We start from the raw sequence: 16,850 nt of genomic DNA, 5'->3' as shown, positions 1-16,850 counted from the left end.
TAACTGCCATGGTAGCCCAGGAGGGCTGGGGGAGGAGGGAAGCAACGGGTGGCGTTGTTGCAGGGGCACTCCCTAGAATGGCATGCAGCTCATCATTTCTGCGAGATGTCTGGGGCTCTGACCCGGAGCGGCCGTTTGCCTCTCTGGTTCTTTAGTAGGCTTGCCTGATATTCTAGGCAGGACTGACTCTCCATTAGACAAAATAAAGAAGAGAATGACCTGGGGAGTCATTCCTATTGTTGTCCAGGCGCCCCCGACCGACCTCACCAAGGCCGGCCAGGAGCACCCATGACAGCAGCAGATGGTACAGTATGACTGGTAACCGTCTTTGTCAACTTGCAAAGCAGCAGATGGTACAGTAGGGCTGGTAACTGTCTTTGCTAACTTGCAAAGGCAAGGGGATGCTGCTGTGTAGAGCTGCAGTACCGCGTCTGTCAGCAGCACCCAGTAGACATACAGTGACAGTGAAAAAAGGCTAAACGGGATCCATGGTTGCCGTGCTATGGCAATCCAGGGAAAAGAGCACAAAATGATTGTCTACTGTTGCTTTCACAGAGGGAGGATTGACTGACGACATTTACCCATAACCACCTGTGACAAATTTTTGGCCCCATCAGGCATTGGGATCTCAACCCAGAATTCCAATGGGTGGGGGAGACTGTGGGAACTATGGGATAGCTACCCACAGTGCAACGCTCCAGAAGTCGACGCTCGCCTTGGTACATGGACGCACACCGCCGAATTAATGTGCTTAGTGTGGCCGCAAGCACTCAACTTTATACAATCTGTTTCCAAAAATTGATTTCTGCAAAATCGGAATAATCCCGTAGTGTAGACATACCCACTGGAGCAGCATGAGCACTCTAGGGGTTTGCACCAGGGTGGCACAACTGACTGTAGGGGTTTGCACTGGGTCAGCACAAGGGCTCATTTGCACCAGGGTGGCACGAAGACTGCGGGCCCAGCTCTGCAGGCAGCAGCACAGAGGTAAAAGTGTCAATACCATACCATGCAGATGCTGCTGGCAATGGCTCTGCCTTCAGAGCTGGGCTCCCGGCCAGCAGCTGCTGCTCTCTGGCCACTCAGTTTTGAAGGCAGCACCGCCTCCAGCAGCAGTGAAGAAGTAAGGGTAGCGGTATCACAATCCTCCTCTCCCCCCAAAACCTTTCAACCCCCACACAACTCCTTTTGGGATCTGGACGTCTACAATTACAACATTGTGAAATTTCAGATTGACAGTGAAATTGACTGGGGAGGCACAAGGACTTTAGGGGTTTCCACTGGGGCAGCATGAGGACTTGTTTGCACCAGGGTGGCACAAAGACTCTAGGGGTTTGCATTGTGTCTTCTATGAGTTTAGCTGGAGTACAGGGAGTGACACAAATGCATTACAAGATGCTACATGTTTGTATCTAAGTTGGAGAAGCATTGTATCCAACATTAGTATTTGAGTAATTGTCAGTGCTCCTGGCTGTGTGCAGTAATGCCTAAGCACAAGGGGCTGATACCTCTCAACAGAGTAAGTGGCAAAACTCCTACGGCTTTCAGTGGGTGAAGGAATGGGCCCTATGGTTGAACATTCAATCTTAGTTTTGGCATTGGTGTTTCCTGTGCTGTTCACTGTGTGGCCTCAGTATTGCCTAAATGTGGCTCTGTGTTATTCAGCTGTGTCAGGTCCTTGCTTCCACCCCTGCAATTCGGCAGAATATTTCTAGAGTTTGCCCCAGAGACTGAGGGCCTGTTTTTTAACCCAGACTAAACTAGTTTGTAGATGCAAGTAATGATCGAGACAGTTTTGCCTAATCTCCCATAGGTAGGGCCCTACCAAATTCACAGCCATGAAAAACGCGTCACGGACTGTGAAATCTGGTCTCTCCCCGTGAAATCTGGTCTTTTGTGTGCTTTTACCCTATTCTATACCACTTTCCTGGGGGAGACCAGAGTTTCTCAAGTTGGGGGTCCTGACCCAAAAGGGAGTTGCAGGGGGGTCACAGTATTGCCACCCTTACTTCTGCGTGGCCTTCAGAGCTGGGTGGCCAGAGAGTGGCGGCTGTTGGGGGTGGGCACCCAGCTCTGTAGGCTGCGCCCTGCCAGCAGCAGCGCAAAAGTAAGGGTGGCAGTACCATACCATGCCATCCTTACTTCTGCACTGCTGCCTTGAGAGCAGGAGAGAGGAGGCTGCTGACTGCGGGCCCAGCTCTGCAGGCAGCAGCACAGAGGTAAAAGTGTCAATACCATACCATGCAGATGCTGCTGGCAATGGCTCTGCCTTCAGAGCTGGGCTCCCGGCCAGCAGCTGCTGCTCTCTGGCCACTCAGTTTTGAAGGCAGCACCGCCTCCAGCAGCAGTGAAGAAGTAAGGGTAGCGGTATCACAATCCCCCTCTCCCCCCAAAACCTTTCAACCCCCACACAACTCCTTTTGGGATCTGGACGTCTACAATTACAACATTGTGAAATTTCAGATTGACAGTGAAATTGACCAAAATGGACTGTGAATTTGGTAGGGCCCTACCCATAGGCCTGGCCACACAGCCAGGCATAAGGGTGATGAAAACATGTTAGGCAGGAATGGCTTTCAGCTATGTAACCACTTCTGCTAACGCAGCAGCCCTGCCAGTGTAGCTGGGATGTAAAGAACGGACAATGCACAGCAGTCCAATTGCTGGGGCAGGACACTGCTTGCGAATGGGTCAGCTCCAGAGGGGAGAGGAATTCCTGAGGCTGGTAACAGAGGGTAGGAGTGGGAGCAATGAGTTTACACTGAGAAAGGGGAAGCTTAGGCTGAATGCGCGGGAAATCCTGTCACTGAGAGCTTCTCCTGCAGTAAGTGGAGCCCAGGGTGGGCAGCTCGAGGTAATGGCCTGTCAGACGAGTCCCTGCTGGCTGACTTCACTGGTGTTTCCATCTGTCCTGAGCTAGTGATTCAGGCAGCCAGGCTCAGACCCCCGGCCCCGGCCAGAGCTGACACTGTAACTTTTTAGCTTGGGCCTCCGAGTGCCCACTGAACACTCCTCCTTTTGTGTCGGCATCTCTGTGCGGTGCTTTGGAAGGGCTCCAAGCAGGCAGTGAAGGGCTCTTTGATAGTATCTGATGGGCGGGTAGGAATTTTGGGCAGCCAGCCAAGATACACATTGCCTGTAATCGTTAACTCGGTCTGTAAACAGTTCAAACGGCACTGAAGAGGCCGTCAGTTATTACATTAGAAAAAGCCTTTCATCTCTCCGCTCGAAGGCAGCCGGACTGTAATGGCCCCCGCTGTGCAGATTGCAGCTCCAGCTCTGCTGCAGTGCTTGGCGGTACAATGGAGCCTGCTCTGAACAACTGACCTTCAAACCTTCTGTGCAGGAGCAATAACTAAATCATCCGTTTCCTTTTGTTCTGCACCTGGCTTAGGCCGAGGAAAGCAGGCCTGGGTGGTGGGGGTGGATGTGATGCTGGAGTCAGACAATGCGTTCCCCCTCCCCCTCCACAGCCACCACCTGGCAGCTTCAGCAGAGGTTACCCCTGGCCCAGACTCCCGCCTGCAGCAAGCCAAGGTGCCGGCCCCTCCCAGCCGCCCATGTTTCTCTGGTGACCCCTGGAGGCTCCCTGTGCCATTCCCTGTATTTTTCCACATGCTGCCTGAAATGACTCCTTCCCCTCACAGCCTTGCTGGGTCCTCCGGGTGGCTTGGCCGGGGCACAGCGCTGGCTGGGGGTGACTGCAGAGGCAGCTAGCACTGATACAAGGAGAGTTACCCAGGCGCATAGGAATTCCCAGACCCATTAAACCAGGGGCTCCTGTAGCCCGGCATCCTGTCTCCAATTGTTGGCACCACCAGGTGCATTAGAGGCAGATGCATGAGACCCCACAGGTGGGGAGTTGGGATAACCTGCCCCAGGGGAAGTTTCCTTCTAAGACTGTGGTTGGAACAGTGAAGCACACAAACAAATACCTCAGAAACACCATTGCTCCTCTGCGCACTCAAATCCCCCAGGTGCCATTATGGTACAAGTGTCCTGATTTGTGCTAAGATGGGGGCGAGCACTTTTTGGCCCAAGGGCCACATTGAGGTTGCAAAACTGTATGGAGGGCCGGATAGGGAAGGCTGTGCCTCCCCAAAGAGCCTGGCCCCCACCCCCTCCCACTTCCCGCCCCCTGACTTCCCCTCTCAGAACCCCCAACCCATCGAACCCCCCCTGCTCCTTGTCCCCTAATCACCCCTTCCTGGGACCCCTGCCTCCCTGTCCCCTGACTGCCCCCTCCTGGGACCCTCTACCCCTAACCACCACCCCCGGGACCCTACCCTCTATCCAACTGTTCCCCGTCCCCTGACCGCCCCCCTCCCAACCTCCACCCCATCCAACCGCTCCCTGTCCCCTGAAATGCCCCCCTGGGACTCCCATGCTTATCAAACTGCCCCCTGCTCCCCATCCCCTGACCACCACCCCCAAACCTCTGCCCCATCCAACCGCCCCCAGTCCCCTGACTGCCTCCAGGGACCCCCGCCCCTTATCCAACTCCCCCCCTCCCTTACCATGCCACTCAGAGTGGCAAGACTGGCTTATTGGAAAGCCTGGGAGGTGGGTGGGCGCAAGCTGCACTGCCCGCACAGCAGCGTGGCTGCAGCAGAGCGGGGACAGCAGGGGAGGGGCCGGGGGCTAGCTTCCCTGGCTGGGAGCTCAAGGGCTGGGCAGGATGGTCCCACGGGCCAGATATGGCCCATGGGCTGTAGTTTGCCCACCTCTGTGCTAAGAGCTTCTCCCCCTATTGTTCACAGGCCTTTGCCAGCAAAGAGAAAAGGAGCAGCATTTATCAGCTTGGGGGTTGATTGTCAAATGAAACCCTCTGCAACTCCTGCCCCCTTGGAAGCACCAAAGTGCGTACGTGTGCGTGTGCGTGCACATCCCTGGGCTGTCACAGCAGCAGAGTGGAACGTTTTCACTCCCCAAGCCACCCCGCAGGTGCAGGGGATGTCTGAAGGCAGATGTTTCAGTCTTTCTCTCTCACTTGCCCTGGGAGGTAGAACTTCAGCATTTCTCTCTAAGAATAATGTCCCTGTTATCTGAGTGCATGTTTGTCAGTGACTCAGATGTGGGTAAGGTGTGTTTGTTATTACATCAAGCCTTGAAACCTGATGCATGTAACTTACAAACCCCCATACCCTGTGAGCTGAGCTCCATGCCCAACAGTAGCAGGAAGCAGCAATTTGTCTTGCGTTTCAGATGAAAACTCTGCCATGTCAACTTCCGTTCTTCCTAAAACTGACAGGCAGCTCAAACCTCTTCGCAATTCATGCCTTTTCCTTCTTTTTTACAGTTAGTGCTGACCCCTTGCTCACTCTGTTCCTGCTCATCTGTCCCTGCCCTAACTTCCCTGGCCCCAGTGCTTTGGCCACCATCCCACAGCACCTCATAGCAACACTGCCACGAGCCTGCTTCCTGGCAGCATGTCCCACACCTCTTCCCCTGGGCTCTCTTCTGCCCCCCTCTTCTGGAATAGTCCCTCACCCCTGCCCCCTTCTAGCTGCCCTTCAGGGCAGAGTGACACATGACAGTTACTGACAGTGGGCAGAGGAGGAAAAATGGCCCATTGGTGAGGATGCAGCCTCCCTTGGGTTTCTTTCCCTCCCCTGACCCGATGCCACCGGTCACTCAGATCCTGGCTGGGGCGAGAGGTTTTTTCTACAGAGTGACTTTAGACCAATAAGGCCATGCTGTTATAGCTCCTGTGTGGTCATGTTTACGCTGGTATAAGAGGCCTTTTTTCAGTTGGGCAGGGGGTACCCACACCGAAAAGAGAAATTCTGACATCAGACTTAGCCTGCCCGCATGCGGGGGGTGTCTCTGGGATAGCCAGGCCTGTATAATTAGTATTACTGGGCAGAGGGTCCCTAGAGACAAGGCTTATTTCTTTCTGGGCCTGTAAAGTGCGGCTAACAGCCTGGCCCTGCCCTGCAGATGGGGTGAGGCCTAACCCCAGAATACTGTGGGACACTCAGCTACATGGGAGCAGGAGCTGTACAAACACCTGAGGTAGAGACTGGGCAGTGGACAACCACTGCCTAGGGTTGCCAACTTTTTGATTGCTCAAACACCCTTACTCCACCCCCATCCCGCTCCTTCCCCAAGGCCCCATCCCTGCTCACTCCATCCCCCCTCCCTCCATTGCTTGCTATCCCCCACCCTCGCTCACTCGCTCATTTTCACCTGGCTGGGGCAGGGGGTTGGGGTACCAGAGGGGGTGAGGGCTGGGGATGCAGGCTCTGGGGTGGGGCCGGGGATGAGAGGTTTGGGGTGTAGGAGGGACCGAGGGGTTTGCAGTGTGGGAGGGGGCTCTTGGCAGGGCTGCCCAGAGGATTCAGGGGGCCTGGGGTCTTCAGCGGTGGGGGGCCCCGAAGACCCAGCACTTTGGCGGCGGGTCCCGGAGCGGAAGCACCCCCCGCTGCGGGTCTTCAGGGCACTTCGGCGGTGGGTCCTAGAACGGAAGGACCCCCCGTCGCCGAATTGCCACCGAAGACCCGGAGTGGAAGAAGCTCTGGGGGCCCCGGCCCTGTGAGAGTTTTCCGGGGCGCCTGGAGTGAGTGAAGGACCCCACTCCAGGGGCCCTGAAAATCTCTCATGGGGGCCCCTGTGGGGCCCGGGGCCTGGGGCAAATTGCCACACTTGCTCCCCCCCCCCCAGGTGGCCCTGGCTGTGGGCTGGGCAGGAGGTTAGAGTGTGGGAGAGGGTAAGAGCTCTGGCTGGGGGTGTGGGCTCTGGGGTGGGACCAGAAATGAGGGGTTTGGAGTGTGGGAGCTTTGGGCTAGGGCAGAGGGTTGGCGTGTGGGAGAGGATGATGAGGAGTTTGGGGTGCAGGAAGGGGCTCAGGGCAGGAGTTTGGGGTACAGGGCACAAACTCTGGGAGGGAGTTTGGGTGCAGGAGGGAGCTCAGGGCTGGGGCAGGGGTTGGGGTGTGGGAGAGGATGTGGGGCATGGGTTGCAGGGAGCACTTACCTCAGGTGGCTTCCGGAAGCGGTGGCATGTTTCCGCTCTGGCTCCTAGGTGGAAGCGTCTGCAGTTCCCAGCCAATGGGAGCTGTGGAGCCGGCGCTTAGGGCGGGGGCGGCGGGTGGAGCTCGCTGGGTGCCCTTGAGCCTATCAGTCGGAGATGGGACATGCAGCCACTTCCAGGAGCCATGCAGAGCCAGGGAAGGCAGGGAGCCTGCCTTAGTCCTGTTGCGCTGCCAACCAGACTTTTAGCAGCCTGGTGGGTGGTGCTGACTGGAGCTGCCAGGGTCCCTTTTCAACCAGGCGTCCCGGTCGAAAACCGGGATACATGGCAACCCTGCCCTGAAACACACACACACCTCTACACATGCACTAAATCAAACACCCCAACACAGCAAAAAGAAAAAGGCTGGAGTTTTGCCACTTAGGGTTCATCTACATGGCTATAAAAGTCACAGCACAGCCACAATTAGCCTGGGTCAGCTGCCTCGGGCTCCTACTATGGCGCTAGAAATTGCCGTGTAGGTCTGGGGCCCTCCCCCCTCGAAGAGTCCTAGAGCCTGGGCTCTAAGCCAAGCCCAAATGTCTCCAGCACAATTAAACTGCCCATTAGCCAGAGCCCCAGTGCCCACACCCCACAAACCTGAGTCAGCTCACCTGGGCCGGCCACGGGGCTGTAGACTTACCCGAGAGGTCCCACAGACTGGAGGGATGTCCAGCCCCCTCTCCCCAGGCCCATGCCCCGAGTCAGTATTCACAGTAGCTTTACTGGCCTGGCACATCACATGCAGGTGCACACTGCAGTTGTGTCGCCAGTTGGGCACTCAGTTGTCTCGTAGACCAGCAGCATGGCTCTGTGGCCATGTAGTTCTGCTGTACGTTTCCTGCCATGGACTTGTGGTGGGCTTGAGATGGCCAGTGTGAGCTCCCTGCTGGAAGGGAGCCTGAGGAGCATTCACCTGCCTTTTGGAAAGCTGAGTCATAGTCCTATTTACAGCACAGCCAAGTGAGAGCCCTCTGTCAGGGCTCAGGCTTCACTGACCTGGGTGCTGCATGCACATAAGCAGGGACGTTCTCTGTCGGCTCCAGGGATCTCATAATCTGGGTTAGTGACAAGACACAACAGGTGGTGGAAATAAATGAGTCAGGTGGGGCTGAGGTATTTCTAAAGTGCCTGACAGCGGTGTCTCAGCCCTGAAGCTTAGCTGCTCAGTGCACCTCTGGCAAGCTGCCTGGACTTTCTGCTTAGGGCCCTCTGGCGTTGGCAGGATGCTTTCTGCGTTTGTTGTCCCAAGGTTCCCCTGCCCCAGCAACTCCTCTGCCCCAGCCTGGCATTTTCAATTGCTGTCCCCTACTGCCACTGAGACACAAGCAGATCCCCTATCAGCCAGAGCCTTGGCAGGGCAGCAGACAATGCCATTCGCACTAAGCGGCTGTAACTGCTGGCACAGGAGAGGCTCTCAGGTGCAGTCCACCTGGGCGTGCAGAATTGCTGCAATGCCTTGGACATGGGCTGGAATAAAGGGGAGGGATGGCTGAGTGCTGGCATGTCCATGAGGAAGGGATCATGGGGGAAGCCCTGGTCAGTGAACTGGCACTCAGACTCTAGGACGAGGTCCCTCAGTTCTGTGACCTCTGGTGGAAATTCTGCAGCAGCTTCAGCTAAACTGATGAAGGCAGAGCATGGAGCATACAGCGTCCGCTGCCCGTGGGTGGAAGGATGCTCTTCTATCTGAATGGCGTCCGCATCGGGAGGCACTCAGCTTTGTTACATTCTTTGCTACCGTCTTTCCTTTGTAGCCCTTTGTGCTGTGAAGAAAGCCAGCAAATGGCAACTGAGTGTGAGTGGCACAGTGACATCTGCCTGAGCCTTCCAACAGCTCCCCTAGTGCCTCCTCGCTGACTCAGCTTTCCACACTGTGGCAGACTGGACATAGACCAGAGTCATGTCTGGTTTCACTGCTGCTGTTCAGAGCCCTGTGGGCTTCCCTGAAGCAGACAAGACTCAAGTGCTGGTGTGGAGGGCTCTGAGCAGCAGTGGAGGCTGTGGAGCTAGTCTCTGAGGAGCCAAGCTCAAAACCCGATACTGAGGGAGGCGTCCTTAGCAGAGACCCTCCACCCAGCCTCAGAGGCCAGGAGGTTGTGGGGCAAGAGCTGGAGCAGAGAGGAAATGCTCCTTCTCCCTCCCAGCTGCCAGAAAGGGAGTGGGATGATGGGGCAGGGGACATGCTTATCGGACACCTCATATTGACCAGGTGGAGACTGGCATGATAAATGGAACCCCCAAGCAGGGCTGAGGCACAGCACCCTTGCAGGAATCCCAGCACCCTCCCCTGCAGCTGAGTTTGGCCTCTCTCTTGGGCATTGGCCTGGCCACTGGGGCCTCCTGGTTCACATCAGTCTCTGTAGGTACAGCCTTCTGGCAGTTAAACTCCAAGGCCCACTGGGTGACTGGGTTAGTTTGACGAGATGTATGAAAATGGGGGGGGGATAGTGGGAGGGAGAGATTGTGGGGGCTAAGTTATACGAAATTGGCAGGACACAGTTGGTTTGGTCTTCTGAAATGCAGGGGGCATGGCTTTGGCGGGGGTGGAGGGTGTGTTTCACCGTGGTGAACAGGCTTAGTTTTTGGACTAGAAGGTGTCAGGTATTGTCCAAAAACTCGGGGTGCCCCGGAGCCCTTTGGCGAATCTGTGCCTCTCTGCACGGAGCAGCGTGAGAGTGTGGGAAGGGAAATGCTGGCAGGAAGGCTGTGAGGGACTGGGCTGGAGCATGGCTTTGCCCACACCAACCACAGAACCAATCAGCCACCTCCCTGCCAACCCACACGGCTTGAGTCTCACAATACTCCCTGTGTGGGGGTGCCAAGGAAGAGCTCCTTGAGGCACTGCCTGGATGGGGAGTCAGAGGGGTCACCTGCCTGGAGACAAATCTGGGTGAGGTTCAGAGTGTTCAGACAGGAAATCCCCAGCTAGAGCATCAAGGCTGCAGAGCACATTCCTACTTTTGTGCCAAGGCCATTACTGAAAAGATTAAGTAAGCTCGATCCCAAGACCAGCCCCTGAGGAACTCCACTGGCAACCTCCTTCTGGCCTGGTAATTTAACTCAGTGCCCTCTCTTTTTCAGCCTGCTCCTTACCCTCCATACAGTTCCTGTCCCAATTCCCATTTTCTTCAGTGTAATTAATAATTTCCCATTTGGTACCTTGTTGCATGTTTTAATGAAGTCCAGCTATATTAGATCTACTGCACTTCCATTATCTAGAGAATCAGTTATCTTATCAAAGCAAGAGCTCATGTTAGTCTGGCACAATCTACCTTTGAGAAAGCCATGTTGCATTTTCTCCCATTTTCCATGTACCTCCATGTCTTTGATTAGTCTTTCATCCACAATTTGCTCTAAATCCTTGCATACTCCTGAGACCCCAAAAGCAAAGTCCAGTTTCAAGACAGGAAGGATGCTGGAGTCAAGGTGAATTTGGCAGAACTGGAAATAAGGAGGTGGAACCCTGTGGGAGCCCTCTCCTCTCTGCCACCCAACCCCAGCGCCAGCCTTAGCTGAAGGAATTACAACCCCAATGACTGATGCGTGTCTCTCTTAGTTACTCTTCTGCTTACACCACCTGAAGAAACACTGCAGCAGGTCCATCTTGGGACTGGAGGTCTCCTTCTCAGTACGTTTCACCCTGCTGTGTCCACGGGAACAGTTCTCTGAGCTGTGGCCACAATTGCAGTCTGCCCCAGGAGACACGTGCAAAGCACCTAGGTCAGGTGCCTAACTCTCACTAAGCACTTATCTGCATTGTTAGGTGCCTAAATCCCTTAAGGAGTCAACCGTGTGTCATTCAGGCCCTTTGTTGGGTTTTGCCTCAGCCTTCAGTAAGGATGGTGACATAGCCCATGCGGGCAGAAGTAGGCTGGGTGGTGGGAATGAGTGTATGGAAATGGAAATTACCACATCAAAAGTGGAAGCAAAGCTCAAAGAGACGTATGCACTCAAATCCGGGGCACCGGATAATCTCCATCCCAGAGCACTGAAAGAACTGGCACATGAGATTGTAAATCCTGTGGCAAGGAATTTTAATCAATCTATCAAATTAGGAATGGTAACGTGGGCGGAAAATAGCAAAGGTAGTATAGGGAAAAAATGTGATCCAGGCATTTACAGGTCCTGGGTCCTCTCTCCATTCTGCCCCTCTCAACTTGCTTTGCCTTAAGAGGACACGGCCATGATTATTACTACTGCCTTAGACAGCTGCCAAGAACTCGCTTAGGCCTTGTCTGCACAGAAGTTTTGCCCCTATTTCACTGGTATGGTTTTGCTACTATACAATTAAATTGGTGCAGAACCTGAGTGCAAACAATGGGGAGGGGGAGAGATAGCTCAGTGGTTTGAGCATTGGCCTGCTAAACCCAGGGTTGTGAGTTCAGTCCTTGAGGGGGCCACTTAGGGATCTGGGGCAGAAATTTGTCTGGGGATTGGTCCTGCTTTGAGCAGGGGGTTGGACTAGAAGCCCTCCTGAGATCCCTTCCAACCCTATGATTCTATGAATGCTTTATAAGAACATGTAAGTTACACAAGGGAATTATAAAGTTGTGTTTAGAATACCTGAAAGCTGCAGTGCTATGACCTGGTCAGCTCTGTAATCCTTGGGTGCTGTGACTTTGATCACTCTAAAAAGAAAGCACCAAGTATTATGGCATCACAGCAGGAAGACCAGAGAGACGTGAGCCTGCAGTCAGAGTTACTGGGGACAGTGACAGGAGATTGCCACAGCTCTGTATCTGACAATGTAAATAGTCCCTGGCTGTACACACTGAGCCAACCCTCTGCTCCTGATAAAATACAAATCTCCCTTCCAAAGATGTGTGGAAATCTGCTGCTGTTCCTGGTGGTGCTGCCTCCAGCTCTGCTTTCCCCACTGCGTGCGGATGAAAGAGTTCTGGCTGGCGGTACGGCGGCTTCCTGAGTCCCTATTTCGTATTTAAATAGTTTCCAGATAGGGCACATACAAGAATGAATTACAAGAGCTTTAGCCATGTCTGAAGTGGGAATAAGTGAGGAGAAACTGCTTGTATGCCATTACATTTCCCTTTCCAAAGGCGGTGTCCCTAAGCCTTCTCTGGCCACAGCCAGGGGACGTACCCCTGTCCAGCCTAGAAAGTTCCCTGGCTAGTTTTCACTAAGATGGTGCGGGGTCCTGAGCCTGGGGCCAAGCTTTTCCCCTGCGAGTGGATTCCGGGGCTCACTAGACAAGAACTGGCTCTGCCCAGTTTTTGTCTCACTCAAGTTTATAAGGGGACCAGATTTTCAGAAGTGTCCGAGACCCAACAGCCACCCGACCCTGACATGCTGAGCTCTGTGGAAAAACCTGCTTCTAAAAGAAAAGCATAGGCTCTGCCTGAGATGGGGGATGGGCCTGTCAGCCACATCTCTGCTCCTTCAGTCCTGAGGGGTGGCCATTGCTTGCTCAGAGAGCGAGGCAGAGGGGTGGTCAGAAAAGGTGCAAGTTACGTTCTGAGATTCTGCACCAGTGGCCACCTGGCAGCAAGTTTAGCCTCTGCTAATTTCATTTGGGGATTTGGCTAGTTCCATTCCACCCGTGAGCCAATCAGTCCATTTAGGGTCAGCTGTAGATTTTCTGACACACATCAGTGAGTAGGTACTCACATGAATAGGCTTCAGTGGGAATAGGGGGCTCTGAACTTGGCCAATACTCCTGCTGCTTTGCTGCTGTTGGTGCTGTCATGTTAACCTGCTCTGGCTAGTGAGCAAGGCGCACTCTCTGTGCCAGCAGCCACCCAGCAGGACAGGGACAGGCCGACAGCAGAAATTTTCTGTGCAAAGCACCTTTGCTTGGCAAGGGAGCTTAGCCAGACCACAGGGACAAACAGACCCACAACTGGCCCCTCACAATATAGAATAAATATGAGGGTCTCTGCATTATCCTAACCATGAATCCCACAACAACTGCCCTCTTGGCTTCCTGGCTAGATTCTTACATCACCCCTCTCACTCCACTGCTAGGATTTCACTCACACACCCAGCCCCTTTGGGAGCTGGTGAAGCAACTTGCAATTATTATTGTTATTTATTACAGGTATTGTGGTAAGCCAAGGAGGCCCAGACAGGCTCAGGGCCCCATTGTGCTGAGCATTAGACACACACAGAACAAAGAGACAGACCCTGCCCCAAAGAGCTTCCAAGCAGCCCTGCCAGCTGATACCCAATAAGAGTACGTCACATCTCCTGTGCAATCCCAGAAATGTGCTCACCTCTCAGGAATTCAGCATAGCCTGAGGTGGAACCAGCCCTCTAACCTTGCCCCCAGGGTCTGTCTACACTGTGTAGTAAACCTGAGTCCATGTGACCCACACTTGCAAACCTGTTCTTTGTAAGGCTCACCTGTGAGTACCCACAATGTATTGCTATGCACGCCTCATACCTGTGCCAGCACATCCATACTGTAGTATGCAGACGTGTCAGAAGCTTTGGCTTCTGGGGAGCGTATCCCAGGATTCTTAGCACCCTTACTAGCTCCAGAGCTTGATTTGTGATGTATTGTGGGAGAACTTGTCTGTCCCTCCCGCGGCACTTGCCTGAAGTTCTCTTAGCCCACCAACACTTCCAGCTGAGCCATTTTGCATATTCCCTGCAACAGGAGTCAGCAACGTGGCTCCAGCACTGGTGGACGACCTTTTCCTGGTCACCAGTTCCCTGCTATTTCCGGATTCAGGCAGAGCATCTGCGAGGTGCTGGTGGAGATTTCAGTGGCAGTATTTGTCCTGTTGAAGGCAGCTCTGAGAGGAGAGTACAGCCATGGCATCCGCAGCCCAGTTGATGCAGCTGATGCCTGCTGCCAGTGCTGCAGACTCTCCATAGGTAGCAGCTCCTGGAGCAGGGCCGCAAGCACAGACTGGTGGGATCACATTGTTCTGTGGACCTGGGATGACCAACAGATGCTCCAGAACTTTTGCATGAAGAAGCAGATGTTCCTGGACCTGTGCGAGCACCATGCACTGACCTTTCAGCACCAGGACACACATGAGGGAAGCCATACCAGTCCATAAGCAGGTTGCTATAGCCATCTGGAAGCTGGCTATTCCAGACTGCTACCGGTCCATGGCAGACTAGTATGTTGTTGGCAAGTCAACTGTGGGGGTTCAGGAATTGGAAGTTTGCAAGGAGGTCAGGATTGTGGTTTACCCGAAAGTGATGGGCATAAACAATACTACTGAAATAAGTGCCAGCTTTGAGAGACTGGGCTTTCAAAACTGCACTGGGGTTATTGATGGGACTTATGTGCCCATAACTTTTTCTCCAAAAGGAACAAATGAGTACAAACTCTAAAGGGTAATACTCCATCATTATGTAGGCTTTGGTCAACCTCAGAGGCGGGTTCAGGGGCACCAATGTGGGATGTACTGGCAAGGTGCATGACGAACAGAAAATATCATGTTGCCTCTATATAAATCCATGGTACGCCCACATCTTGAATACTATGTGCAGATGTGGTCACCCCATTTCAAAAAAAGATATATTGGAATTGGAAAAGGGCAACAAAAATGATATATTGGAATTCAGAAAAGGGCAACAAAAATGATTAGGGGTATGGAAGGGCTGCCATATGAGGCGAGATTAATAAGACTGGGACTTTCCAGCTTGGAAAAGAGACAGCTAAGGGGAGATATGATTGAGGTCTATAAAATCATGACTGGTGTAGAGAAAGTAGATAAGGAAGTGTTGTTTACTACGTCTCATAACACAAGAACTAGAGGTCATCAAATTAAATTTATAGGCAGCAGGTTTAAAACAAATAAAAGGAAGTTCTTCTTCACACAGCGCACAGTCAACTTGTGGAACTCCTTGCCTGAGGATGTTGTGAAGGCCAAGACCATAACAGGGTTCATAAAAGAACTAGATAAATTCATGGAGGATAGGTCCATCAATGGCTATTAGCCAGGATGGGCAGGAATGGTGTCCCTAGCCTCTGTTTGCCAGGAGCTGGGAATGAGCAATGGGATGGATCACTTGCTGATTCCCTGTTCTGTTCATTTCCTCTGGGGCACCTGGCATTGGCCACTGTCGGTAGACAGGACACTGGGCTGGATGGACCTTTGGTCTGACCCAGTAGGGCCATTCTTATGTTCTTATGTTATGTTCTTATGTCAGGGTTTTTTTAAAGATCAGGACTTCACCTCCATGAACAAGCAGGGACCTTCCTCCCTCTTGATGACATTGTTACACATGGAATCTGTCTCCACTGTTATTCTAGGGCAGTGGCTCTCAGCCTTTACAGACTGATTATTGATTTAGTTGGGTTTGATCCTGCTTTGAGCAGGGGGTTGGACTAGATGACCTCCTGAGGTCCCTTCCAACCCTGAGATTCTATGATTCTATGAGATTCTATGACTACTGTGCCGCTTCAGGAGTCTGATTTGTCTTGCGTACCCTCTAGTTTCACCTCACTTAAAAACTACTTACTTATAAAATCAGACATAAACATACAAAAGTGTCACAGCACACTGTTACTGAAAAAATGCTGACTTTCTCATTTTTACCATATAATTAATAAATAAATCACTTGGAATATAAATATTGTACTTACATTTTATAGAGCAGTATAAACAAGTCATTGTATGGAATTTTAGTTTGTACTGACTTTGCTAGTGCTTTTTATATAGCCTGTTGTAAAACTAGGCAAATATCTAGATGAGCTGATGCTGGAAGACCTCTGAGTATCCCTGGGTTACGCATAACCCTGGTTGAGAGCCACTGTTCTAGGGGACCTCACATATCCCCTTCTGCCATGGTGTGATGGGGTGTACAACCCCCACACTGGGTAACAAGGGGTAAAGGAACTGCTCTGGGCCCAGCCAGCCCCAACCCGCCACACTGTAGGAAATGCACCAACTGGAAGAGGAGTTAAAAGGCAGGGGAGCAGCTCACTTGGGGCAGACCAGGGAAGAGAGCAGACCTGCAACCTGCAGCTCCGGCAGAGCTGAGGGAAGACAGAATCCATCCCTTAGATAACTGCTGTGATGGAGCAAGGCCAGATGGCTATAGTAAAGTAGCGAGGAACAGGTATGTTAGCCCCAGGCTAAACAAATCCCTGGTACCATGGTAACCAAATGGCAGTTGCTCCAGGTTAATCAAGACACCTGAGGCCAATTAAGATCCTTCCAGAAAGCAGTGGAGACAGCTAGGTTGATTGGGACACCTGAAGCCAATCCGGGCTGGCTGAAACTAGTTAAAAGCCTCCCAGTTAGTCAGCTAGGTGTGCTGTGCTGTGGCACAAAGAAGAAGGCCCTGAGGTAAGGGGAAAGTAGCCCAGGGAATTGTACTTGTCCTGTTTCTAAAAGATCAGCTACCAGAGCTGATACTATTAGGGTCCCTGGGCTGGAGCAGAGGGTGGGCCTGGGCTCCCCTGTTTATCCCCCTGATTACCGGTAATCACTGAAACTGAGGGACAACAGACACTGTGCGAGGGAGGATAGCTTCTCCTCACCTCCCTTGCTGGCTTATGATGAAAGTGGCTCAGGCTGTGACCCCTGCCTCTAGAGAGACAAGGGCTATGTGGAGGGGCACAGTGAGCCTCTGCCAGGAAACATGGGCCCCATGGAGACAAGGACAGAGCTTTGTCACACTGCCCAAAGGTCCTTTCCTGAGGAAAGGGAGGGCCTGCTGCAGGGGCAGCCTGAGAGAGAAGCAGGGGAAAGCCCTAGGATTGAGCTGGCCCAGGAGGGGGGCCATGCCATGGGGGCGGGGGGGGAGAGAGAGAGAGCACTACCCTGGTACAGGCAGCAGCCAGAAGGTGCTTTGTGGTGAGCAGACACCTTTCATGCTGCCTAGACCCAGACGGTGATGTTGGGACAATCGCA

At 53.1% G+C, this 16,850-nt stretch overlaps 1 protein-coding gene across 4 annotated transcripts in view; it reads left to right on the top strand.

Annotated features, from left to right (window-relative positions):
- RNF43 (ring finger protein 43) overlaps positions 1-16,850 on the top strand; it is a 116,101-nt gene that overhangs the window by 40,057 nt on the left and 59,194 nt on the right. The window contains exon 1 of one of the 4 annotated variants that reach the window (XM_044994333.1): positions 16,268-16,283. The exons of the other annotated variants lie outside the window; for them this stretch is intronic. The gene's annotated coding sequence lies outside the window, so the exon portion shown is untranslated. Of the gene's footprint in view, positions 1-16,267; positions 16,284-16,850 lie in introns of those variants that run through there. 4 annotated transcript variants of the gene reach the window in all.

The sequence above is a fragment of the Mauremys mutica genome, chromosome 19 (assembly GCF_020497125.1).
Source record: "Mauremys mutica isolate MM-2020 ecotype Southern chromosome 19, ASM2049712v1, whole genome shotgun sequence".
Lineage (NCBI taxonomy): Eukaryota > Metazoa > Chordata > Testudines > Geoemydidae > Mauremys > Mauremys mutica.
Note: the sequence above shows the minus strand (reverse complement) of the source record. Positions and strands in the feature narration are given on the sequence as shown.